We start from the raw sequence: 27,154 nt of genomic DNA, 5'->3' as shown, positions 1-27,154 counted from the left end.
TGAGTAAAGAATAAACTACTGTATAACTTAGTCTTTTAAGTTTCCACATATCATTGAATCCACGGCTAACATTAAGAGGGCAAGTTGCACTTAGGTCTATTAGCTAACTCTCCCATCAGATAGCTAGGAATCACTCCAAGATCATGTTCCAAACTTGTGGTTCTAATGGGATGCTTTTATTCTTTCCGTGATAGGTTTGAATTATTGCTATTTGATTTACAGAGGCTCCACTGAATTGCATCTTGTTCTTTTTTAACCTGTGTCAGTCCAGGAACATGAGAGAAGGGATATGGTGCTGGCTACAGCTTCACTTTTCTGGGCTCATGCTACCTTCATCTAGAACAGTGCTATTCTAACCTGTTCCAGCTGGTCACTCCCATTAGTAGGACACCCAAAGCCAAGATCCACCAGAAGGCAGACCTACTCCAGTCAGACTCCCAAATTCCCCTGTATCAGGGAGAACTACTTAGTCATGTCAGTCTAAAGTCAGGCAGAGGAATAGCAGGCTATTTCAGGTCTGTGCCAGCTGGGGTCTCTGCCATAGAGGAAGAACCCTAAAACAAAGAGACCTGCTCAATTCCCAGCCCATGAGAGAGATATGGAAGGGTGGAGAGATTTTGGCCCCTCCCATGGAATACCGTTCACTCTGTCAGGCAGACCCATTACAAAATTTGGCTTCCAGAGCGGGTATTAAAATATTATAAACCCAAACTGTTGCCTCTACACACTCAGAGAAATCCTGTCTGCCTTTTTTTTTCTGGAATGTGCTCATATGTTTCAATATGAACATTTCTTCTTGCATATACAAGGTGCCTCCTAAATCTTAAACACTGTTTATCATACTCTGCAGGCTCTATTTTTGACATGCAGAATGCAGTTTGGAGATAATATGAATCATTTGGGACAAAACATACACACATACACATTCACAAAAAAATCAAAAGGTTATTTCACAAGTACAATCAAAGCCATCAATGCAACATAAACCCTATTAAGTTACAAATAGAGATTGCCATGATAGGACCTTCCCTCACAATTTACATCTTGCATTAGTAGCTTTTCAAGTGGTATCATATTGATCTTGTTAGGCTATGACAGAGTTTCCAATTGAATCTCAAACACATCTACTGTTTGAATGAAAAATATGGTATTGAAATATGCCATGGAAGAGGGATGTGCAGGGCACTGAGAGGAGCAGAGATAATTTTTGGCTCCCTGCTGAGAAGCAAGCCAGGAAAAACGTTGGCTTTTTTTGGTAATGCAAACATTAATACTAGAAAAATGAATTGCATAAAGCTAAGTGTTACAGTGTATTTTTCTGAAGGGGTGAGGAAGAAGAGAAGACAGGGAAAAAGAAATTAGCCAGTATCAAATGTAGAGAAATGCTTAGGTCTAGCATGCACGGGACAAAAAGTGAGACATTTTAAAGAAAATAGTAGAAGATGTTATGAATTGTGAAGAATCCATTTTTCCTGATGTCTGGTTCTCTTGTGCAATGGTCGTGTCCACTGGTAAAATAGTCAGTTAAAAATAAGAAAGCCAGAAGACTGCTGGAGATTACATTCAGTGGATACTGATCCTGCAAGAATTTTAGTCATTTTTTCAAATGTTCTTTCTCCTTTGGCCATTGGGCAAGGGCTACTCGCTGTGATGCCCTGGGAGTCATTATTCCACAAACAAGACATTTTCCAGTTGACGTGTCATTATTAATCACACACATTTTCTCCAGTGCAGTGACCAGAATCTATATATCCTTGCCTCTAACCACGCTTATGCGCTTTGCTTATTTTAATATGATGAGCTCTATAGTGGCTTTTAGGTCCATCATGGGGTAACCTGGAGTTACGCTGCCCCTACAGCAGGAGCCAGAGGTATCATGCTTCAGCATAGCTGAGTGCCTCCAGGAGCATGGCGGGGGGGGAGATCACCTGCAGACCATCTGTACAACTGCACGCTCTAGCAGCATGAGTCTGCGTGCTCTCAACAGTGCTAATGTGCTCCACAGACAGACGAATCTCTCTGTGTAACTTAGCTTTTGCAGCAAAATGTGCAATGAACTCACCCCAGATATTCCCCTCTTGCCCAAGCCTTGCCTCAGCAGTTTTCAACCAGCTCTGTCTTTGCTCCCACATGTACTTTAATTCCACAGATCAGTTGCGTTCACACCTCCCTTCCTCTTCATCCACTGTACTATACAGCATGCAGATAACCCCCAGGTGTCCTTAAAGACACAAAAAGATGATGATCTTGACCCAAGCACTGGGACAGAGCAGATACAAAGAAGCAAAAGGGAGGGAACACAGGTGACTAGTAGGTGGGGCATGTGGCCCCCTGGAAATTGGCCCCTGACTCAGCAGTACTCAGGATGAGGCAGTTTTTTTGCTACGCGGGCTGACAGTGTGTTAGGTGGAAGGATCACTAAGCTGCAGAACAGAAGTATAGGAGTGGATATGGGGCTTTTGGCCCGCCCCCTGGCCTGCCCCAGACCTGCCCACAAATTGAGTCCCCAGACTCAGGAGGCACCAGCCACCCCTGGGAGGCAAAGTGTAGATTAGAAACAAGAATTGGTGAGCCCACTGTGGCACTGAGGGAAAAGTCAAGAGGTCAGCAATTGTGTTTTTCATGCCTTCTACAGCGGTGCCATAGTTAAGCTTTCAGGAACAGATTAAACTTTATTAATACAGTAAGGTGAGGGAAGGAATATGTCCCAGAGACAATTGGTTCCACAGTCTTGAATCCTTACTTTTAAACCACTGCTCATAGTCATTTCTATACCAAAAAAAATTACATTAGTTTCATAGTTAGTAGGGTTGGAAGGGACCTGAGCAGATCATCAAGTCCGACCCCCTACCATAGGCAGGAAAGAGTACTGGGATCAAACGACCCCAGCAAGGTGATTGTCTAGCCTCCTTTTGAAGACCCCCTGGGTAAGGGTGAGCACCACTTCCCTTAAAGAGTCAGTACCCTTCCAGCACTGTGAGATATGTAGCCTTACTGCCCCATCTAAGAAAAGTGAATCCTTCTGCTATCCACACTCAGCTATCCCCAATATAGCCTTCGATATGCAGATTTAAACCATCTTCAGATTCATTGCATCCATTTTCTATGTGTCACCGTAACAATTGCTCTGTTTTGAAATTTTTTGCTCAGTAGGAATGGAGCCAGAAAAAGGAGGAGGGAGATGGGCAGATGCACATCATTCTTGGGTAGATTTCAGGGGTGTAGATTGTAGCCATGTTGGTCTAAGGACATAGGCAGACAAGGTTCTTTGGGTAAATCTGATATCTGTTATTATGTATTAGATATATTTTATTAGATCAACTCAAATAGTTCGAAAATAGTTGCTAAGAGGAATTTTTCAATTATTTGAGTTGGTTTCATAAAATATATCAGATTTACCTAAATAACCTTGTCTGCCTTGGATAGATTTCTGCCTTGCTCCGGAGAATTTCACATATTGACACAGAGTCTAAGGTTAATTCCAGCTCCAACATAGGCTTTGTAGAATGGGAACATGTGAGGGCAACTTTCACTATTTTGCTGCAGTGATATTCAAATTCACTATAAAGAGAAGGTATGAATCTAGTCTTTCTTGGAGGAACAAAATCTAATAACCTCAAGGGATATAAACTGACGATGATAACTTGTAAAAGATTTCTTTTGAAGACCATTTCCACAATTCACATGCACCTGGAAGAACAGTGACTATTTTTGACTGTGTGTTGCTTTCATATCTTTGGCTAATGTTTCAGAAATTTAGTTAGGTTAGATCAAGAGACAAGAGAATAGAAAGAGAGCTTTTTCACTGAGTATCTTTGTATGAATGTATTACTGTACCACAAATGTATTATTGGTAAATTAATCCTTTTTTTTAACAAGGCCTTCACAATAAGCAGAAGATTTTTATATTTGTATTTTAATTTGATGAAAGAAGTAAACACAATGGAGCCCTGTGTTGGATAACAATACTTCTAAATAAAAGGGTTTTCAAACTGGGTTTGATAGAACACAATATATACTATATATACTTTTTTATCCTTTGCAGGCAAAGATGACTACATCCGGGGAGGGAAGGGAGGGAAGAAGAGAGAAAAGAAGTGGAAAAGAAAAAGGGAAGGAGAAAAGAGAAAAGGAGAAAGAAGGAAAAGGAGAAAAAAGGGAAAGGGAAGAGAACTAAGTGAGGTGGAGACTAGGTCACATGAGTATGTAAGTGACTTACAAGTCTAATTTTTGCTTTGCAGTCAACGTATGTATGTTCCACTTACCCACCTTCAGGGGGATTGATTTATTTCCTTTTCCTTTTCGACCGCTATAGTGGGACCCCTGCCAGCCACAGTATGCTGGCCAGAGTGAGGTGAAGCAGATAATATTTGGGACACTTTTTCTAGCCCCTTCCTCACTCTAGGAGGTGAGCAGTGCAGTCCTGAATAGGGCTGCTCAGTCACTTAGAGGGCTGCCAAGTTCTACTGTTGCTTCTCAGTAGAAAGAGACTGAAATCCCTGAGCTGCCTGCGTGCAGGTTTCTGGCTACAACTTCCAGTGTGTCCACACCTGCTGCTTTGTCGCTGGCCCATCACCACAGGACTTTTTGCTGGATGTGAACTGCGTGAGATTTGGATTTAAGTGGGGAAGAGTTGTGCAGCATCAGCCTCACTCTCTCATCTGAGACAATTAGTAACCAGTGGCAGGACAGTGTCAAGACAGCTGGAGATTGGCCTAGATGCAGCAGATGACCAGGATGCCTTTTTTGCCTTGTTCTGCTCTACATGATCCACGGTTCATTTCTGTACCGCCTTCATAGCCATTGGATCATACAAGGGTCTCATCTGCCCAGTCAGCCAAAGTCAGACTTTGCAGGCAGAAGCAGGCATGCCCATATCTCCTCAGAGGTCAAAAGACCAACCAAGTACCCTCACCTGGTTTAGCCTCCCCCCCGTCAAGGTAGTTTACCAGGGTGTGGCTGCTGTTGCATGCAGGCAGCTACTTGGAGCCACAGGTGAGAGTTGAGTGCTGGTGAGGACCAACAGAGGAAGAGTCACTCAGGAGAGCACGACATACTCTTTCTCTGAAGGTGCTACCTCTCCCGGACACCCCGATACAACACAATTCATCCAAGAAAATTAATCAAGGAGAACATGAGTGGACAGTAATGAGTGAACTGGGTAGTGAAGACACCTCTCAGTGTCAAAAGGATGAAACACATATAAGAATCAGCTTGGATGCTTGTATGATGTTAGAGAAATAGTTCTGTAGGAAAGGGATGTGTAGGTCCAAGTCTTAAACCAACAGCAGTGAAAGAGGAAAACTAACATGACAGTATTCTATGGAAAATCTTTCAGTTTTATATAATCCGCTTTCCCTAATGTATTTAAAAAATATAACCAAAACATTGTGGAAGATAGGAAAGGCAATTTTTGAAAGATTTTATTAGAATCAATTTATCAGTTATATCATCTGGAATTAAATATTTAGCGAATGCTTATTAACACATAAGGAAAGTTTACAGGATCATCCATTAACCACAAATAAATTATTAATAAAAGGCTCATAAACATCACGTTGGGATAGAGGGTTACCAGTATACTTTGTGAGCTACACACACACAATACAAGGAAAAATTTTCATCTGTCAAACTGGGATTTAGGTGGACTCCTCAAATTTCTACCTCACAACCATCCTGACAAACACTAGTGAAATAATCTTAATGTCACATAATTTTTAAACATAAACACAAATCAAAATCTATTGCAGATGTACACACACAAAGTTTCCTCTGAAGTATGCCAGATAAAAGGTAGTAACACTTTTCTCTGGAACATCCTGTTCTATATGTGTGCAGTATTGCAGTTTATTCCACAGACAAATTCATCAGGCTGTGTACTCTCTCTGGATACCTATTGGTGAAGTAGTAGCACTGCAGCTGAGAAGGGCAATGTATAAATGATTGTGCCACCTGCTTGAATCCAAGTAAAACCATGGGACAATTAATACCCAGGTCAAATGAAAGGTTCCTTCATAGCCTTAATGACCTCCTTCTCACTCCTCCTTTATGAACCTTTGGTTCCATAAGGCAAAAAAGTAAAAAAAAAAAAAAGTTACAGGATCTAATTCTTCCTCTACCTTACATCACACATAGTTAATTTATACTTGGGAAAATGGGTGTAAAGCATTACCAAAGCATATTAATTTAGGTTTACCCTGGTTCAAAATAAATACTACTGACTATACAGGGTATGAGAGAGCAGAGAATCAGGCTCCCATTTTTGCTTGGAAAGTACAAATTTGCTAATTTTGGGCTCAGTACTGCTATACTGAAATCAAGGAAACATTTACTATGGATTTCATTTGGGAATGTAACAGGAAACCTGAGCCCTGTTACTAGGAAGCACGATGGCTCCTTTAAGACCAGAACTTTCAGGGCACAGCAGGCTGGCAGAGCCAGGGTTAAAAGCTGATCCTGGCTGGTTGGTCAGGTGATTGGAGTGTCAGGTGATGGGAAGAGAGCTCAGTCCAGAGCTATATAAACCCTGGTCTGAGCTGGCCAGGGGTTGACTGGCTGAGAGGGTGGACTCTGGAGAACTCCAAGGGAAGATGCAGCAGCTCTTTAAGGGAGAGCAGCAGACACTGGGATGCAGAGACAGAGCCATGGAACTGTAAGCAGGAAGATTGCCTTTTAACCATTATTTTGTTACAGCCCAGGGGCTTACTGCTTATGTTGCATTTTGTACATCAGTGGTTTGATGATGAGGCTGTGGTGGAGGTGGAGGCCTCATTAGTGTCCATGGGGTGCAGCTACAGAGAGGCTAGAGGGCCCAGTGCCAGGAGGGCACAGCAGACAAGGGCCAGGGGCCCAGTTGAGGGCTAGGGCCTTGAAGTTGGGCCTGAGACAAAAGGTATGGGCTAAAGGGCCTAGCCATATAAAAAGGGGATGAGGCCAGATAGGCTAAAGTCCCAACAGGGAGTCGGGGAGCAATATATAAGACCACATGTCCCAACAGAGACATACAGCTAACACCTGTGAGGTATGAGGCACATTTAAGGAAGGCTGGAATGTGCAATTAGCCTCTAAGGCAAAAGGCCCTCACCTGTGGGTAGTGAGAGCATAGATATCACGTGGGAAGCCCTGGAGCAGCCTCCTCTTCAAGGACCAAGGAACATCAAGTCGTGGCAGGAAAGCAAAAGGGAGTTTCTTCTCAGAGGAAAACTGAGATATCAAAGGACTTTGGGGTACTTTCATAGGCTTAAAATGCCACTGACTATGCCACTATATTTTGTTACAGGGCACTAAAGCATATCCATTATGACTGAAACTGGCAAATACTATGGTATTTGGGGTGAAAACAAAAAAATTATAGGTTTTGTGATTTTGCTCCAAGTGACTAATCAGAAGTATTTAAGGCAATAATGAAAAATTGCTCTTTTAGAATTTTACCTATATAATGCATGTAGTGGAGATTTGATTGTCTAAATTGTATCATCTTTGGTGAACAGATTATATGGCCCTAAACACAGAAAATATGAAACTGGATATTCTGCTATTTAAAAACAATGACTGCATTTCCATACACCTACAGTTTTGTTCTCCTGATGGGGTCTTCCCTGGCTTCATCTAAAAGAATGAGTGAATCACTTAGAAGTTACTGATGTCTTTCGAAGAGATTGTCTGGAAGCTGCACATTTCCATTAGAGGAAGTTTTATGATAAATATTGCAAAAGCCTTTCCTTTCAGGGAGGTAAATTAATGAAAGCATGAACACAGTTACCCTCATTCAGATAACAGCAGGGAAGGAACCACTGCAAAGCCAAGCTAATTTTTTATTGGTCTCTTTTTATGCTGTCAGAAAAATTCTAAAAGTTGGCAGAGAATGCCAAATAAAAGTAGTGGAAGGGGTTACTGGGTACAGATGGTAACAATATTTCCATCAGGACACGTTTTAAACAAAAATGAGTATTTTTCCAGAAGCTGTGGATGGAAAACTCTTGTTGTGCTTGACATTTTCTAATGTTTTGATGAAAAGGTGAAAATGGGAAGAATTATCATGTTTCTGTCTTCTTCCTCACCCACCCATCCCAGCCACGCCCTCTCAGCCAAACTGAGATCATTTATGGGATTTTTAAAATGTTTTTCCATTCATTCAAAGGTATCAGTTTGTTAATTAAACAAATTTAAATGAAGTGTTTTTCAGTTTTTTGAACAATACACTTCTGTGGTTTGTACTTTTTCCATCTAGAGCCCAGCACACTTCTGCAATTTTGTTGTTGTTGCTGTTAGTTTTCAAAAATGTTTTGTGGAATATATTTGAATATTTTCTGATCAGATATTCTCTGGATTCAATCATCAACTCTGTCTCTATGTGTGGACAGGCAACCCCTGGTCCCAGAGATCGTGTTACAAACTCGCTATAGTATGCAAAATCTATGATGTAAGAGACCGTAGAGCTGGGAGATGCACGGATTACCCAGCCAAGTGTCTGCAGTAATCTGGAAGAGACCTATATTCCTGTGAGTGTATCTGTTGTGCCCCTTAAGATCTCTATAGATTTCGCCGCAAATATTTCTCCTGGCTAACTGCTTCTCTTCACTCTCTGATTGATCTTAGCACCCCAGTTTATATCTAACATCCTATCTAAATTCATTTTCTCTTAACTTGAGCTCATTATGCCTTCAACACTGATGTCTCATAGGAACAATCAATTTTCTATAGTTTTCCCACCAAATATTTATATTGTATCATGTTCTCTGCTCTGATTTTTGTTTATCTTTCTGTTTGTTTGTTTTGCATTAGGGTGATTTTTTTTAAACTTTTTTTAACACTTATCAAAGATACGCATTTTATTGCTGTGTATGAGAGATGCATTGGTCCTTAAATCACTGAATGCTACAACTGAACAAAATAATGCAATGCCCAGAAGTTGATTGTTTAAACCTATAGAGAGATTTCTCTGCCTCTTGAGGCACATGTCTGATTCCCATTAGAGATAATGGCAATATTGTGAGTGCAGTGAAGGGAGACGAGCCCCCCAAAGCCCCTTAAATGCCCAGTCTATCCTCTGCAAAAACCAAAAACCAAATGCAATAAGCTGTTTAACCTTGTGCCGTGTGTGAGTGGATATAAGACCAGGTCAGTCCCTAATGCCTGTTGCTTATGTGGCATGCACCTGTCAGCTTCCAGAGCACTGATTTCATCTTCTGGGTTGTTCAAGATTTTACCTCCACCATCCTCTAGGAACAGAAAAAAGCTCTTTACGCCCTGTGCTTCATTTCTCTTGGCACGATGGCAAGTGGCTTTCTGAGTGGTCTCTTCACACTCCTTTCTCTGAAAGGCTTTTATCAGGAAATGCTTTTCAGCCAGTTTGGAAATTGGGGCCTAAGTGCTACTTTATGCATGAGTTCCACTTACGACAGTTATCTATGGAAACATGGCAAACTGCTTTATATCTGTCTTGAATGCACTGCTTAGCAATGCTGGACTTACCCAGCGTGCTTTGCTTTTCTGAAGAATGAAAGGGTTTTACTCACAATTGCTTTGTTAAATCTTCTGTATAACACTGGAAAGCAGTGCACCTTGGGGTACAATGAACTCTCAGCTGAAATCACAGGGAAGGTTGTGCTGCAAGGTCAGGACTCTTGCATTTGGAAGAGGGCTAAGGAGAAAACCATGGCTCTTCTGAGAATGCACTACAGATATGTAATGCACTGCAGGTCTGAGCAGATGCAGTAGCCCAGAAAACGAGTGGGCAAGGTTAGGTCTGAAATCTTGCCATCAGCATTCACATTCTTGGCTGATCAGGAGAGAGGGGGCAAATAGACACGGAAGAGAGGGAAAGTAAAAGAAACCAGGTGCTGTTGGCCTTCAGCATTCCTAATCAATGTATTTCCCTTCAAATCAATGATTAGCTGAGCTCTACCAGCTAAAGGTCTGGTCTGGAGTATTTTAGTGAGATTACTGCTGGTGAATAGCTCTGTTTAAATAGCCATGGAAGATCAGAGTGTACGGCAGAAAAAAACAACCTCTTGGGTCAGACTCTTTCTTCTTCCTCAGAATTATGACCTAGCTTACATTTGTACAGGTAACAGAAAATGATTCAGCTAGAAAAAAATAAAGCTAAAACCATGAATGTGACTAAACAGGACCTGATGATTTATAAGGGGAAAGTATAACTGGTACACTGAATTTATCTCCACTTTTTCCCCTTTGTTCTACGATTCAGTAGCCAAAAATGGATAGAATCCTACTTACTCCAGCTATTCTTCCTCTCCAACGCATCCTTCATGACTGACTATGGAAGGTCCCATGGCAATGGGTAATCTCAATGTTTTTTCTTTAGCAATAACTTATCTTGAAGATAAGACACCTGTTCTGTATACATCTTTCCATGCCTCTGCATCACTTCTATTTCTACAGCTTTTGAAAACTTCCTCATGAAAAGCAGCTGGTTAGCTGTGTCCAAGCTATCTAAACCAAAATACAAACTGGATATAAATCACCATATGGCCATTTCACAAGTAATATATTTCTCCAATGCTGAATAGCCCTATTGAAAGTCTGTATACTTGCCCTTTTGTAACACATTCTTTGATTTGTATATATTAAGAGAAAACCCTGTGGCCTTTTCCAAAGCCACCAAAGCTGCCAAATGCAGCAGGGTCTCTGTTCCTCTAACATCACCTGGCCCAGAAGGAGGTTGGGAGTGATAGAGAAAAATGGAGCTATGGAGATGGCTAGGTGGAATGGGGATCACTGAACACCAAGTGGGTGTGTGTGGTATGGCACATTTGGTCTGCATACTTGGGGGCTGAGGGAAAGATTTTTGCCCTCGACCTGGAGTTCATCCAGCATTCATTGATTTCAGTGGGAGGAGGGGTCTAGCCCTAACAGTATATTATGGGCAAAATGTTACAGGAAAATACCATGTAGGTTTCCAAGTCAAGTACTAAGTGCTTAGGAAATCCCACTATTAATGTTCCTTGGGCCAGCTTAATTCAGTCTTCATTCTCTTGTCTGACTCACATCACAAGGGAGCCCAGTTCTCCTGAGTCTCACTCCAAACCCTTGACAACAAGAGAAGATCCCTACTCCTAAAGCTCTGCAAAATTTCCTGTCCATCCTGAGCACTGAGCAGGATGAGGATCCTGTAGAACAAATAGTATATGCCTCTGTAATTAAAGATGGTATCACTGTACTGGGTTAAAAGGAGAAAGTATTATTTACAGTTTGTTATTATTATGTTACCATGGTGCCCATATGTCCTAGTTAAGATCAGGGCCCATTTTTCTCAGTGCTGTAGAAACTCATTAAAAGACCTACTTGAAATTTGTGAAATGCCTGATTTGTCTATGACATAACTTGATTGCTGTTTTGGATAGAGCTGTATCATTAGTGATTAAGTGAAAGACAGAGACATAACAGACTTTTAGTAAAAGTCCATTTTAGTAAAACCAGTTATTTCAAGCCATTTATAATCCAGTGAATTCTAGTACTTGAGGGAGGAGGAAACACTTATACAACTCTGTCTTTGGTCTGATAAGTCTGCTGGCCTCTCTCCAGTGTGCTCTTGGTAGTCGTTATGAAACAGTTTAGGTTTGGGAAGGCTTTGTTTCTGGCTGTCGGCTACAAATGCAGGAGGAGAGTTGAGTGTTCAGTTGAGTGTTGAGCGGAGTGTAGCTCCTGCAGCAGATCTCTGGGTTACAAGAACAATGGCCTGGGAAGAGTTCATTGGACCAGGTGCCAGGTAGTCAAAGATGGAACGGGCTGACTTTCTTCTTTCAAAATACTGAATATAAATGAAAAAAGGCTTTTTCTTTGCAAGGCAAACATTTCAGTGGGAAAAAAATGGCAAAATGTTTTAAGGTCCTTTTTGTCCACTAAATAAATAGAAACCTTGAGCATTTCAAGTTGGGGGGGTGGGGGAAGTTTCCACCAAAAACATTTTTTTTCATAAATTATTTTTGTTTGTTTTGGCTTTTGGCTTTTTCATTATATGTGTGTGTGTATATATTGAGAAATTTCAGTGGCAGTGGGTTCATCTACATGTACAATTAGTGCCATTTGGGCTTCTGCACAGTCATGTTTGTGCAGTAAACCAACCCTGAGAAGGCTCTACACATGCAGCCTCTTAGTTGTGTCTGCATGTTCATTAATGAGCTGTAATTACAGCACATTAAGTTTAATACCTGTAATAACAGATACTAACTTAATGTGCTGTAATCGGTGCTACTGCGCATTAGCACAGATGAATGCTTTTTTAAGTGATGTTAATGTGCATTAGACTAAATACACTGCACATTAGCACATTAGCATGGGCTTTGCCTGCCATGCTAATGTGCAGTACATTTAGTCTAATGAGGTTTGATCCTTATAGGAGTAGAGCTCCAGGTCTCCTTCAGCCCCCCCTGACCCCCACCATATTTCAAACCCTGCTCCTGTCCTGCTCTGCCCCCTTGCAGCAGCCAAAGGGACCTGGAGGCTCTAGCTGCAGCTGCCCGGATACCGGGGACACTCTTTAAAGGGCAGCCAGACAGTGCTCCCTGAGCACTTGCTTTTCTGTCCTGGAGTGTCTGCAGCTTGTTGGCACAGCTGTCTATGATACTGTCTGCAGAGCCTGTGCCCAATACCCAATGGCTGCTCCACACCCAGGCCCCAAAAGTGATGACCCATGCCTCAGGCTTCTGCCTACTGCCATGTTAGCCATGCTTCATTGCTGCAGTAACCGCTGCCTGGCCCAACCCTGTCTTGCACCCTGTGCTGCACAGTCACATGGCTAGGCCCACTGCCCCACCTGTGGCGTTCTGCCCCCAGGCTGCTGCTGGGACCCTGACAGGGGCATTGATGATGCCCACATGAATGCTGCTATGCGCGCCATCAGTGAGCTCCTGGGGCTCCAGCCCTGCCATGTGTGGGCCTACCATTCCAGCCAGGACTGATGGCTTCACATTGTCCAGCATACCTGGGATGATGAGCAGTGGGTGGACTCCTTCTGAATTACCTGGACCACATTCCAGGAGCTACTCAACTAGCTCCACCTGCACCTGGATTAGCAGCAACTACCTTGCTACCACCCCTCCCCACTGAGACCCAGCCAGCCATCACCCTCCTCAAGCTTGCCATGCCTGCCAGCCTGCAGTACGTTTGCCACCTCTTTAGGGTGGGCATTCTGGAGGTCTGTGGTGCCCTCTAGGATGTGCTGAGCTACACTATGCTCCAAGTCAAAGAGACCCTGGAAGAAGTGGAGGGATTTTGCACCCTGAGATTTTCACAGTGCCTCAGGGCCCTGGATGGGACCTACATCCCCGTCATCTGCCTACCCTATGTGCAACACCCATGTTCCAGGTAGTGGGGCTTCCATTAAGTTGTGCTTCAGGCTGTGGTGGACCACCAGGGTGCCTTCACTAATGTCAGCAGCAGCTGGACTGGCAATGCCCATGAGGACCTGGTTTTCCAGAACTCTGCCCTGCAAACCGTGGTGGGGAGTGGGCACATTGCACCAGATGTTCCAGACCTTCAGCTGGGCAATGTGACTCTCCCTCCCCTCCCCACCCCCTCTGCATCGGGGACCCCACCTACCCACTCCTTCCCCAGGCTCACGCAGCCCTACACTTGTCAGTTCAACCTACACTGATCAGTTTGACCCCCACCAGAGACATTTTAACATGTGCTTGGGCTAGAGCCACACACTGGTGGAGTGTGCCTTCAGCCACCTGAAGGGATACTAGTGCACCCTCACCATCTTCCTCAAAGTCACAGAGGCCAACATCCCCCAGGCCATCGTCACAGACTGTCTACTGCATAACATCTGTGAGGCCTGGGGGGAGTGTTTTCATGAGGCATGGGCAAAGAAGATGCAGCAGATGGAGGACAACTGAAAGTGGGACTGCCAGCATGGCAGAAGCAACAGTGATGGGCTTCTCCCACCGAGACCTTGTGCGAGCTGCATGCCAAGCAGCAGAGTCCAGGGCTCTGTCTGTGAGGCACTGGTGAACCACCTCCTTCTCTACTCCTGCACCCCCTGCTATAGGGTGTGTGGACCCCAGGCCCACCACACACACCCCAATACCATGCTCATTGTGGACAGTTTTCAGGGAAAGTCTACATTTCTCACCACAAGCACAGACCCGCCCCCACCCTCCCTCCCTAAACAGACTCCCTTCCACCCTCCCTCTCCAACCACAGATCCCACCACCAACCTCACTACCAGTAAAGCACCCTCTTGCCAATGCAAACTATTTACATTGCACACTGTGTGCCCTCTCAGGGTGGTGGGCAATGTGGTAGAAGCACCTATAAGGCAGATTCCAGGGACAGGTGCCCAGGACCCCTTCCTCTGGCCACACTACTGCAGGTATGCACACTGTGGCAAGGCTGGTATGCAGGGAGCAAACCCAGGGGTGAGGGAAGCCATTGCTCTGCCTCCATTGCTGGCCCCCTCCTCCACAATAGGGCCAGGGCCAGCAGAGCGCATATGCCATGCTGGCCCCACTGTGGGCACCTACTGCTTAGGGAGCCACAGCACCTGGGCTAGCGGGGGGAAGCCCAGGTGGGGGTCCTGTCTGCCAGGGAATCCAGTGTGAGGTGCCACTGCACATAAACCCTTGCCCACAGGGGGTCTTGCTGCTGTGACAGGGTAGCTGCCATGGGCCAGGTGGGGCCAGATACAGGGCCAGGGCAGTGGGCAGCACAACAGTGACTGCCAGGGCCAGGATAGTGTTCAGCATTCAGTAGTCTTCCTCTGTGGCCTCCACTGCCTAGGCCACCATGGCAGCCTGCTGCTCCTGTACCCCAACATCCTGCTGAAGAGGGCAATGTGCCTGTCCTTGAGGGCCAGAATGCCCAGTCTTCACAGTCCCTCTCCCAGTTACGTGCAACTTCCTTGGAAATCCAGGCCCATGAGGTTCTGCCAGCCTCTCCTCTGCCGTGGGGACCAGCTGGCCCAGCAGCAGGATCTGGTCTTGCATCTGCCAGTCAGAGGTGGTACATTCAGAGAGCACCAGCTGAGGGTGTCAGCATCCCTGAGAGCACATCCCTAGCAGCAGGTGGTGCCTCTCCCTCACATGCAGCTGCTGGACCTGCACAGCTGGGAGAGAGAGGCTTTTTGTGAGTTTGCAACATTTTAGAGATATCATGCACTATACCAAGAAGCTGTGCACTGCCTGGCCACAGATCAGGGGTCATGTGCACACAGGTACCTAGGGACCATGGTAAGTTGGCTGGGCAGGCCCTGACACAGGCAGCCACCAGCTGAGTCCTCCATCCCCACTTCCTCCACAGTGGCAGGTGGCCCACTAGGTGCTTGCCACAGGCAGCCTGCCATCCTGATCCCCTACCAAAGCCAAGGCAGGACTGACTCCTGGCAGCAGCTGCCACAGCTACTCCAGACCCACTCCCCACCTTCTCTTCCTGCAGGCCAGGCAGTCTGGTCCCATGGCACCAGGCCCATGCCAGGCAGTCATGGAGGGCAAGGGGCTCTCACCCAGGTGGGATGCAGAGCTGGTGATGCCCCGGCCCTCTATCTGGTGGGCCTCAATGGAGAGGTGGCCCAAGACAGCGCCCTGACCATGTAGAGCCTGAGCCTCAAGTATGCCCCTGGTGAGAGTCCCCCAGGTATGCCATGATAAGCTGTTTGAGCACACCGAGGGGTGCCCAACCCACTATGCACCACTGCTTCTGATCACCATACTACCCCAGACACACCTTAGAACCTGGCATGGGACCCTGAGCTTCCATCGTGCCCCTAGTAAACCTCCACTTCCCTGAAGTGTGTGCCACTTCCTGGAAGGGTATCTATGCCTGTGCTATGAGTACCTGACCTCCACAGCTAAGAAGGAGATCATCATTGCCATAAACACCTTTCTCTGCATGTGACAGGCCCCTGCTGGGAGGATGTTGGATGCTCAGTAAAGTTCTTTACTACTTCCTGCCTCCCCCAAGGGCCAGGGGGGAGCTCAGCCAGGCAGGGTGAGGAGGGAGAGCTGGCATGTCAGTCACTGGCCTTGGCTCCTGGAGCTGCTGGATGAGGCCATGGATGAGGAGTGTGCCAGGACCTGCACCTGGTGCCTAGAGGGGCCCTCACCTGTAGAAGAGTCATCACTGCCAGGCCCCAGTGGAGGCTCCAGCAGGTCATCTGTGCTGGAGAACATGGCATGGTTGCATCCAGGATCCCAGGGAGCAAGCTTGCAGGCTAGCTGCTGTATAAAGGGCATGGTTTTTCAGGCAGCCCCCAGAACAGCAGTTTTGGTCAGTGACATGGACCCACTTCACCCGCAGGAACTTGACCTTTATGTAGCACTGCCACGCTGGCCACTGGTGCCTGAAGTTCTGCATGTGGCCTGTCAGGGTCTCATATATGTTGGTGCTGGAGCGCCTACCCCAGGAAAAAGTCTCTCTGCACCTTGGCATCACCCCACAGTGTAGTTAGGTCTGCAGTCTTGCCCTGGGACTAGCTGGGGCCCCAGAACACTGTGTGTGGCATTGGAGAGGATGCCATAATGGCTCCTTTAGTGGCCCTCAGGGGCCCACCTGAGATTCTGGGTGCTGCCAGGCCTGGGTACATGCTGATAGCACAGCAGCATGGCACATGGGAGGGAGCCAGGTTGTGGGGCTGGCCCCAGGGACCTTAAGCCTGCTGCAGCTGGCATAAAGTCACTGCTGTGGGACCCAATGGCCAGAGGCAGGCAGCTGGTGGCACAGTCTCCAGAGTCACACCAGGGGTTTAAAGGCTCAGCTGGAGAAGGCAAAGAGCTGTCCTAGCCCTTGGTCTAGGAAACTCTGAGCCCTGTGCCTCTGGGGCAAACAATGGTGGAGCTGACTGGGAGCAAATTTGCAGCAAATTTTCACAGTAGGCTAATTTACTGTGCAGTAACTGCCTGCATGTGTAGACAGTGACACTTTACTACACAGTAAATTTGTCTACTGTGCAGTAAGGCATCTCTTAAAGATGCACCCAATCAGAAGAAAACAAAAAAAGGTACAGTTCCAACAAAACTTATCTGGCATCTTTATCAGCTGCATATAAAGATTACATTCTGATTTGAACAACATACCCATCCAAAGAAGTAATAAGGAGTAACCTCCCCCCATCCCACTGTAGACTTCAATTCATGAAATGTAAGTGGGAATACTAGCCTACTTAGTACCTCATTAGAGAAGGTGGGCAGGAATTCACATGGAGGGACAGGGTGGCTCTACCCACTTATACACTAGCCAGAAGAACTGGATAATAATGAAATAGGTGGGAATTTGCTCTAGATAAATTACTGTAGGGGACCTAGGATCAGAGAAGGACATGGCACACATCTAAATAAAGGGGTGATTGTCACGTACACTAGCATACTAGTGTTCCTTTAATCTAGATAGCCTGGAAACCAGTGCTGATGAAGATGTTGTAGTGAGGGCTTAAGCATGGGCTAGTGACCCGAGTTGTACCTCAGGTCACTGCAGAGCATGTAGTTGTGTTTGCTAATACTTGCTACAGCCCAGTGGCTTCACTACTAGTTTTACCAGTGCTAATGAGATGTAGCTAGCCCAGGAGTGCCAGCACACTTGGTGATCGCTACTTCACTCTGTAAATATCCCCCCCAGGGATACTTCTCTTAACACCAAATTGGCATCTAGCCCTGAGTTCTGAGAGCACACTAGATGCACTGTTGGCAAAGCACAAGGGCCCAGAATTTAAAGCTGATCACTGCAAACATAAGACTCCATGTACCTAGCTTGCAGGAAAAATAACTGGTTATTTGTACACTTTAAGTAACTGTGTAATGTCACAACCAGTTGTAGATGCAAGTGGTCATGTGCAGTTCAAGTTCTAGGAACTACATTCACAAATTCACATCAGAGGTAATGCTGCAATGCCATGCTCTCAGTTATTACTTCTTTGGTGTGATCTCCATCTCCATCTTCTTTTTCTGGTTGCTAAGTCACTAATGGAGTTGCCCTGATCAATTAAAAATTCTAGTATGGCTCTTCTTCCAGGAGTTGTTGACAGCAACAAGGGCCTGCTTCCTATAACTAGGGCTCCCTATTAAAAGGAGCAAACTGATCCCCAGGCCTGGGTTTCTGGGATACCTAAATTAAATCCACTAAGTGCCCCTACTTGTTCTGGAAAAAACTAGAATAACTTTATTGGGGAAAGGCAGCACAGTATTCTCATGGGAAAATGTGGCAGTGATCACTCAAAATGAGAGAGAAATAAAACATGTTCCCCCACAGACGAATGAGAAGAAGTATCTTAACTGATCTGTCTGTGGGCATGAATTTCCAATAGATCAATGTCCATTTACTCCCCACTTCATCATCTGCTAAGTCCAACTCAAGATGTGGTACTGTGAGTAGCATGCTCCCAGAATCTTCAGGGGCATTCAGTCAAACTGATTACTGGTCCAAATGAAATGTGGCCTAGTCCTGAGGCTTCACTTCCTAATCCAACCATAGTGATTTCAGTTTTACTGGTAGTTAGTATAAAAACCCTCATTAGTGATCACTAGGCATGTCCACACATGCATTTACTGCACATTAAATTTACCGTGCAGTAAATTCCTGTGCAATAAGCAGATTTAGGCCAGCTTCTACACACGCAGGCATTAAAGTGAGGTAACTAAAGTTCAGTAAACTTAAGTTAGTCCCAAGTGGGTCAACACACACAATATTACTGCTCGGTAAGGTGTCTACACATGGATAACTGCACAGGAATTAATCAGGCATAAATTTGATACCTGCATGATGCAGGTATCAAATTTACACCCAAATCAGTGTAAGTTGCCGTATTTACTGTGCTGTATGGGTGTGCATGTGTAGACGTCACCTGTACTGCATAGTAATTTTTGGTTACTGCGCAGTAATTCTGGTTACCGTGTAGTAAATGTGCACATGTAGATGCACCCACTGAGCTTCAGCAAAGAGCTCCTTTTATGTTCCACCCCTTCAAGAAGCCACGTGTCTGCTGTTTCCCATTAAAGAGACTTCCCAATAGCAGAGAATCCTCAATGGAAAGGAACTAGTTATATGACTGCTGAAGGGAGTCCTTGCTACTGGAGCTACACTCATCCCTCAGTTCAGTTCCACCATTCTGAGTTTGGCTATAGGTATGACTGTTCAGACCCCCTTGGCCCAGATGAAAATATTACCTCATCATTCAGATGTGGATGTCTTAGGCAGCTAGAAGTAGTGCTCATCACATCACTCCCTTTTGGGCTATTGAAGACAGACATTGGTGTGTAATAATGATTAGCCTAATTAGCTGCTAGGCTCAGGAAGCCCTTGACCCCCATGGAATACTTAGGAAGGAACCTTACATAGACAGATTTTCTCTGTAGGTGCAATTTTCTGTGATCATGAACAGGTCAGGGCAGAGAGCTCCTACCTCACCAGAGCAAGCTTCAGCCTCTTTGAAAGTCTGGGTAGACAGCAGAGGTGGTCAGGGATTTTCATCAAAATAATCCCCCCAAAAAAATATTTTGCAGGAGAAAATTTCAGTGTTTCCTGAAAACCTTTGATTTTCCATGGGAAAAACTGTCATGACATTTCCCTGGCTGTCTGCCTGCAAAGTCTTCCATCAATTTCATTGTCTGCCATGGAAAGTAAAATTGGCAAGAGTCCTCCAGGCAGACTGCTAGAGAGCAAGTAGCATAGTTCTCCACCCCACCCCCCTCCTCACCCCAAGCCCAGCACCCATATTCCCTGTACGGTCCCAGCTGACCATCAAAGATATAGCCAAGTTGGTGAAGGAAAGCTAAGATCCAGGGTACTCAGAAGCAGCCTATGGGGAAGCCCCTCGCTAATTTCACATGCTGCTAGCGGGCAGGTAGGAAAATAGCAAGTTGACAGATTCTTCTCTGATTTCAAGAATTCCCCCCAACACACACACACACACACCCCTTTCTTCTCCCTCCCTCCATACCCTAACACATATTTTTCCTTTTTAACCAGACTTGGGATGAAAAAATTGAGATAACATTTCCCATTTTCCCCAAAACAGGGGGAAAAATTTTTTTTTTAAAAGAAGAAAATAGAAGGGATTTCCATTTTCTAGCCAACTCAAATAAATAATTTATGAATTTATGGAGATAAAGCAACTCTATGTCTCTCCCACCCCTAAGGGTCATCAGCCAGATGGGAAGAGTGCTTCTTAATCTATAATGGTTCAAGCCATAGGGTTTACAATTAGACATTGAAATGTACACCTATTCTCAGACTAACTGATGTGTAACTGGCCAGAGATCCCCATCAGAGATAAAACTAACTGAATAGGACTAATTTACCTCTGGTGGAATTCCACACACCTCAGTGAGCTTTCATTAGGGATGAGTTTGCCCCACAGCAGTTTGTTTTCAGGCTGGCTGGGCAATGCCATTATGCTGCTCTTCAATAAGCATTGTTTAGCTCAGCAGTACCTTGGGGATAGCACAATTTATGAGACGTGTTTCAGAGAGATTGTTGCAATTTATGAATGACATAGTAACCATAATCTACAGAATATGGACTGCACTGTTTTCTGGGCTATATGCCATGGGGCCTAAAAGAAGAAAAAGCCATAAAGTCCCACTAAGCAGCAAGCAGCTACAGTAGCAGGAGGGACCTATGGGAATATAAAGTATTTATGCATAAAGTACTTGCTGTTGTGGTGCAGTGGTAGATTTGTTTGCCTACCAGGTAGGAGACTTGTGTTCAATTCCCAGATATGCATATAATCATAGTCACTGAAGCATGGGATGTCTGGATTTGGTCTGGTGTTTGGATTCAGTCTCAATGCTCTAAAGAGGTGATGACAGGTCTGAGTAGTCTCTACTTCTCCATACTCCTACTTAGGCTTATGTATCAAAGGTCCTGGTGACCACTCCAGCATACACCATGATCCAGAAGGTGCCTACCTGAAAGTTTTCCATTCATACCAAGGGTTCAAATGGAAAGAGTCTCCACTGTAAGAATTAAAGCATTGACTGACTGACCCTAGAGTTGGTTCAAATGTGCTATGAGTACTACTAGCTAAAATGGATAGCAATCTATAAAGAGAGTCATCTAGTTCACTTGAGGTAAAGTAAATGAATTTTTGATTGTGTGGCTTCCTGCGAGATTAGAAATTGCACTAATTTACTATTTTGAAGTATCGTTATTTTTTAACTTGCAAGTAGGGCAGAAGAGTTTCTCCTTCAATTATAAACCACTTCTTAAAATTTTAATTTAGTTGTGGGGAGAATTTTTTCAGCGGCATTTTCTTTGCCTTGACAATTATGCACACTTTCAGCATTTTTATACAGCTACAAAACAGAAAGTTCTGAGATAAATGCAAGATAACAAATCCTGCATTTCTTTTGAAAATTACTCATGTAAAATGGACAGTTTTTAAAGGCTGAATGTACAAGTCTGAAACAAAGATCACAAATATTTAATAAATGGATGTTAGAGGGAATAGTTATACTTGGATAGTTATATGCATTCAACTTTTCCTTTTAAAATTCCCTACAAGGATGAGGTTTTCCATATCTTCTCATCTATCTATCCTTTCCTTAGAGTTGATGAAAAATTTCTGGTCAAAATGTTTTGCAGTGAAAAATATCTTTTTGATTAAATGGAAATTTTCTCAAGAAAGAATCCATGTTCGTAAAAAAATTGGGGGTTGTTAACAGAAGGATGAATTTTACTGGACTTGTTACACCAGCATTTACTGCTGCATTTTTATGTTTCTTCTGGGCACTACCAGCAAATCATTTACCCATATTTCAATGGAATTCCTAAACCACCTCCTTCCTAAACCACCACAGAACATTTTTGACACCCTTCCCAGACCTACGTCTCTTTTTGTACTGAGATTTCTGAATATGAAAAGCTAGAAGACATTAACTCCCAGAAACAACATGAGAAGGAGAGAGATAATTTGCTGTGGGACAAAGGGACATTCTAAAAAGAGAAAGAAAAGGTCTGTGTCTTTAGCTAACTTGTTTTGTATGGTATACCCATTACTTTTCTATATCTCATGCTAGGGAGGGGACTACAGACATTGAGGACACATTTACAGGACTCCAGCCCCATGAAGAAACTCTGTGTACCAAACTCTATATATGCTGCCTTTGCCCAGAGTTTGAGACACCCAAAATATGCAGAACCCTGACAATCAAGATGAAAGTATGACTGGCATTAATACAGTAGACACATTCATCTTCACATCAAGATTAATATGGGCAATAATAGTGCTTCTGCCAGTTTCTATGAGAAAGGAGAAAGTGAATTAGCCCTTAGGGATTCATCTCAGGTACATTTTGAGAGGTAAAGTAGATGATTATATGGAGTGCACTAATGTAGACTAAGAATTATTAGTCTGCGGGAGGAACCTGCATGATGGCTTAAGGAGTTGCTTGTAGGTTAGAGAGCTCTGTAAAGACAGACAAGCTCCTGAACAGGTTGTTGGGGCCAACAAGCGGATGTAAGAAGTGGCTATTGTCATATTATGCTGTATAACTGCCTGCTGTAATTCTTTGGGATGGCTTAGCTGTATTTATATACTACTGTATGTTAGCATCCATAAATAATACCTATGCAGCCGAGATCTGGGGAAATTCAGGCAGGACTGGTCATTACTGCTAGGGAAAAAATATTCAATAGTTATAAATAATTTTCAGGAAGCATACCTGCCTTCATGGCATTCATGGGCATCTGTTTGCATCCATAGTGTTACAAGGTGTGAGACTCTATTCTACATATTAGGCATGTACATGAGCAGATCTGGGAGGGGAATGGGGGTTGCAATAGTCCAATTGCACCCCACTTCCAATGAGGACAGTCTGGAAGGGCTGGGTACAGTGGAGGAGAAGAAAGGGGAGGATTATCCTCCACTGCCACCACTTTGCAGCCTATAGGCTGCCTAACCTCCCCAGGGTCCTCTGCTAACCTGAAGGCTCCAGTTGCACTCATCCCTATCCCCTCCAAGATCTGAACCATGTGCTGGTCATATTTTCCACAGCCTCCTTTTCTAAATCATATATCCACCTATGGGTGTGTAAGTGGACAATTCTATTCTACTTTGTTTGAATCCCTGACAACTGTGAACAGAAAAGGTGGGTAAGTTCTCTTTCTCCTTGCTGCTTTTTTGTGATTCAATCTTAAGGGCTAGATGATGGTATGTTACTTAAGTAAATGAATGATTTGATTTCTAGTACTTGAACTAGGTGGGATAAAATCATACATAGGCTTCTAAATCCAGTTAGGTGCCTAATAGGTGAAATAGAATCTGGCCAAAAGCATACCCCTGCTAGATCTCTTCCTTGATGTTTGGGCATGTTTGGTACATGTTTGGGATTACATTTCATTGTACTTATTTCCACAGAAGTGTTCACCACTTCAAAAATTTCTCTATCAGTAAGCATTAATATTTGGGAAAGCTAAACAGAAAATAGCTTGACTTCTTTTTTTCCCTTTGAATGGGGAGAAGAAAAGTGGAAAATGGGGAGGTAAAAGAACCTGATAATTTCATTCATTACACTATAAGCAGTGTGCAGCCTTAAGTAGGTTCACAGGATTATGAGAAGTCTGTATCAGTTTCCTCATAATCATCACTCACAGCTGGCCTTCATGTTTTCTGTAGGGAACCAGTTGTAGAAATTACTAATCATTAAGCTAAATTGAGCTTTGCAGGCAATGAGTGGGAGTGCAATCCCCAGAGAGCCTTACAAATGGAACTGGAGGTAATGGAGAAAGAGAGCAGCAAAATCTTCATGTAAATTGTAATAATTCAAGGAACATGGAAAACAGTGAATAGGTGAATGTTGACCAACATAATGTAGGGCATCAGGACTGGGGGACCCTCCAAGAGGCAGGCTGTAGGCAAAGAAAGACTCAGAAACGTCATCACACCAGGGCATGAGTCTTTATTATAGCTCTGCCCCTGTATCCCCTCCCCTTCATTCTCCCCAAAATTGCAATGGTGTTGCCAAACAACCTTCCTCCTCTCCCATGATAAGAGATTAGCAACCCATTCAGTTGAACAGCAATGCACCCTCTCAAAGCTATTGTTTCAGGACATCTGCAGACTCAAGCAAAAAACCAATGCACAGTTACACTCCCAGGCACTTAGGACTCTTTTCATGCTAAAAATTAGGTCTCTGAAAAGGCTTGTGGATGCAATATATACATTAATTTAGATGAGATTGTGCTTGTTTGTTTGGGGGGGCATATTTTTGTTATTTAGGCACTTACATTTTACTTAAGTCCTTTTTTAGTTTCCTGTAAGCAGGTGGTTTATCCTGCTATAGAAAAGCTAGGTCTGTTGTTAGTTCCTCAGCTATTTCTATTATTTACAAAACAAGTAAAACAAAACAAAATCCTCTGTCTACTCAGGACATTAGGGCTAGGTATAGACATTCAAAAAGCCCAAAGAGGAATCAATCTAATATTTCTGTAAGTGGCATCATTTGGATTGGTAGCAAACACACATTCACCTTTTGGTGGGGGGTACAAACCTTAGACCCAATTCTATTGTTTTTAAACCAGTCTATGTGTGCTGAACTTCTCTTGTGTTACGGGTATAGATTGGTTTCCGATCACTTATACTGGTAAAAGTATAATTTCTGTACCTGGCCTAAGAGAAGACCCATTTTTCACTCTGTCTTCTCTCTAGTTCAGAAGCCTACCTTCTCCTCACATCTTTCTTTTCCCCACTTTCTGCTTTCTTTTCTGGGAGCTTTTAAAGGTTTCCATGGGACACTCAATCATCAGCAGAAAGCCACACAACTAAACATCCTTAACAGGGCCTACTGCCTCTTCTCAAGGGGATGGACAACCCTATTACAGTTCCCATCTTATCATTCTGGTTCTAGCTATTGCATTTGAAAGGAAATTCAAGAGTAAGGTGTAATCACATACTTTTGGAGCTCAGATCACAGGCATTGGCCTATAGTGTCTATGCCTTAATCTGTATTTACATCCTAAATATATGCCAGCTTCTTCTCTTCACAGGTGGCCAGCACAGTTCAAAATGTGCATGATGCTGCCAGAGGAGGAGCACCAGGGCCACCATCAGCAGGGGAGACCCCGAGCATCCTATTCCTGGCATAATGCCAGAGTGAGAAAAGCAGACGGGGGAAGAAAACATCCCTTACCCTCCTTTGAGGTCCAGACCAACCAGGATAAAGTGTGCCTTGCTAGGGCAAGGTGGCAAATGTTATGTCCCTCCTCCAGCAGGTATGAGGCCCCATGAGATTATAAAGATGTTGGGCTGATTCAATATTCCACACAAGAGACACTGTCAGGATATGGAATAGCACTTTAATTATTCCTGGAGAATTCTGCAGAGCAGTTCAATAACACAATTACAGAGATAAACAATGAGTAAATAGCCATGAGGGGAGAGAATTAGAAATTTATGAGAGAAAGTAAAAATATATTTTCAGATTATATTTTAATGGAGATGGATAGGCAATGAGGTAGAAGAGAGATGGGAAGTCTGCTATAGCAGGCAGGTATAGAAAGGAGAAAACTCCAACACCATTCATACTAATTCCCCCCTCTCAAATATCATTTTCCTCAATGGATCTCATTGGGTATATCTACATGTGCAAAGAAAGTGAGATCAGATTACTCTAGAGTAAGCTGTCCTGGGCGTGCACCTGCATGTGCAGGGACATTGGAGCAGATTGGCTGTTCCTAGCAACAGATAGCTGTTGCTCCCTGTGGCCCTGCACCAGGCCCCTGCAGCAGCCAGGGGGAGCTCTAGGCTCCCCTGGGTACTAGTCCAGGAGCTGGCAAGGAGCACTGGGTCAGGAGACAGCTGTCTTCTGACTGGAGCTGGGTCATTGCTCCCTACCCCCGGGAGCTGCCTGATGCCAGGGTGGCCTCTTCCACGAGAGCCTGGGTGGAGACAATGTCCTCCTACCCCAGCAGCAGTGAGCTCCCAGCCCCTGCTCCATGTTCACAGGGCCTGGGCTGAAAGATTCTTATCCCCCAGCCTGAGCTCCATTTTCATGGGGTCCAGGCTGGGATATTCTTCAGTGCAGGGTGTTTTTCTAGGGTGCTTTTCTCTGTGGTTTGCAAAAGGGGTTGTAGAGGATGTTCTTGTGGAGGAGTTTTGAAAAATGGTTGCCTATGAATGTCAGGAAAGGACCCAATGGCCCAAAAGGCCCCTTCCCATGCTCTGTTTTTATATTTCATTAAGTGGAGATCTAAGAACCCAGAGATGTGTTGAAAGTGGTTTCTAATAAAGTAAAAGCAATCACCCTCAAAAAGAACATCAAAATGAGCTTCTTGCAGCAATAACCAAGCAAATATGTAACAGGAATTTACAGAAATCAATTCCAATAATGTGACATTTCTACCTGTAGCTGTTTATATCCTCCAGGAGAGAAAAAATTAATAAACAGTTCTAAAAAATAAGTACAGTATTCATAGTGAAGCAAAAATAGTCAGCAAAGCAACACTGATTCATTCCCATCCTTCCCTGCTGCCCCTGCCAGTGGATGGTGCTTATTATCAAGGCTCTCAAGCATGCGAAGTCCTTAGGCCTGATTCTCTTCTTCCTGGGCCTGATTCAGAGCTACTGAAGTCAGTGGAAAGACATGCATTGAAACATTAGAACATAGGACTGAAAGGAGTCTCCTGGGCCCTCCACCCCGCGGGTCATGGGGCTTGTCTGCCCCGCTGCACTTGCATACCCGGACATCTGCTGGGAGGAACAGTCAGCCAGGATGGGCGGTTCCAGGAGGTTCCTGGCTGAGATACAGGACCTCCACTTAATCCAGGAGGTGCAAGGTCCCACCAGAGGAAACGCCCTGTTGGACCTGGTCCTGGCCACAGGCGATGACCTGGTAAGGGGCCTCCAGGTTCTTGACCACCTGGGCGATAGCGATCATCACTTGCTGGAAATCACCATGCAGTGCAGGGTGTCAAGGGCCTGCAGCAAGACGGTAGCCCTAGACTTTAGGAGGGCCAACTTCAACAAGCTGAAGAGACTAGTGGGGGAGGCGCTGGGGTCTGTGAGGGCAGGGGAACTCAGCGTCCAGGACGAGTGGTCGTTCCTTAAGGAAACAATACTCAGGGCCCAAGGGGAGTCCATCCCAACAAGATGCAAGGAGGGCAAGAGTGCCCAAAAGCCCCCCTGGCTCACCAAGGGCATCTAGGAATGCCTGCTTGCCAAAAAGGCGGCGTACACCCGGTGGAAGGGGTGTGCTATCTCCAA

This window comes from Crocodylus siamensis, chromosome 2 (genome assembly GCF_052110815.1).
Source record: "Crocodylus siamensis isolate JL-2025a chromosome 2, ASM5211081v1, whole genome shotgun sequence".
Taxonomy (NCBI): domain Eukaryota; kingdom Metazoa; phylum Chordata; order Crocodylia; family Crocodylidae; genus Crocodylus; species Crocodylus siamensis.
Note: the sequence above shows the minus strand (reverse complement) of the source record.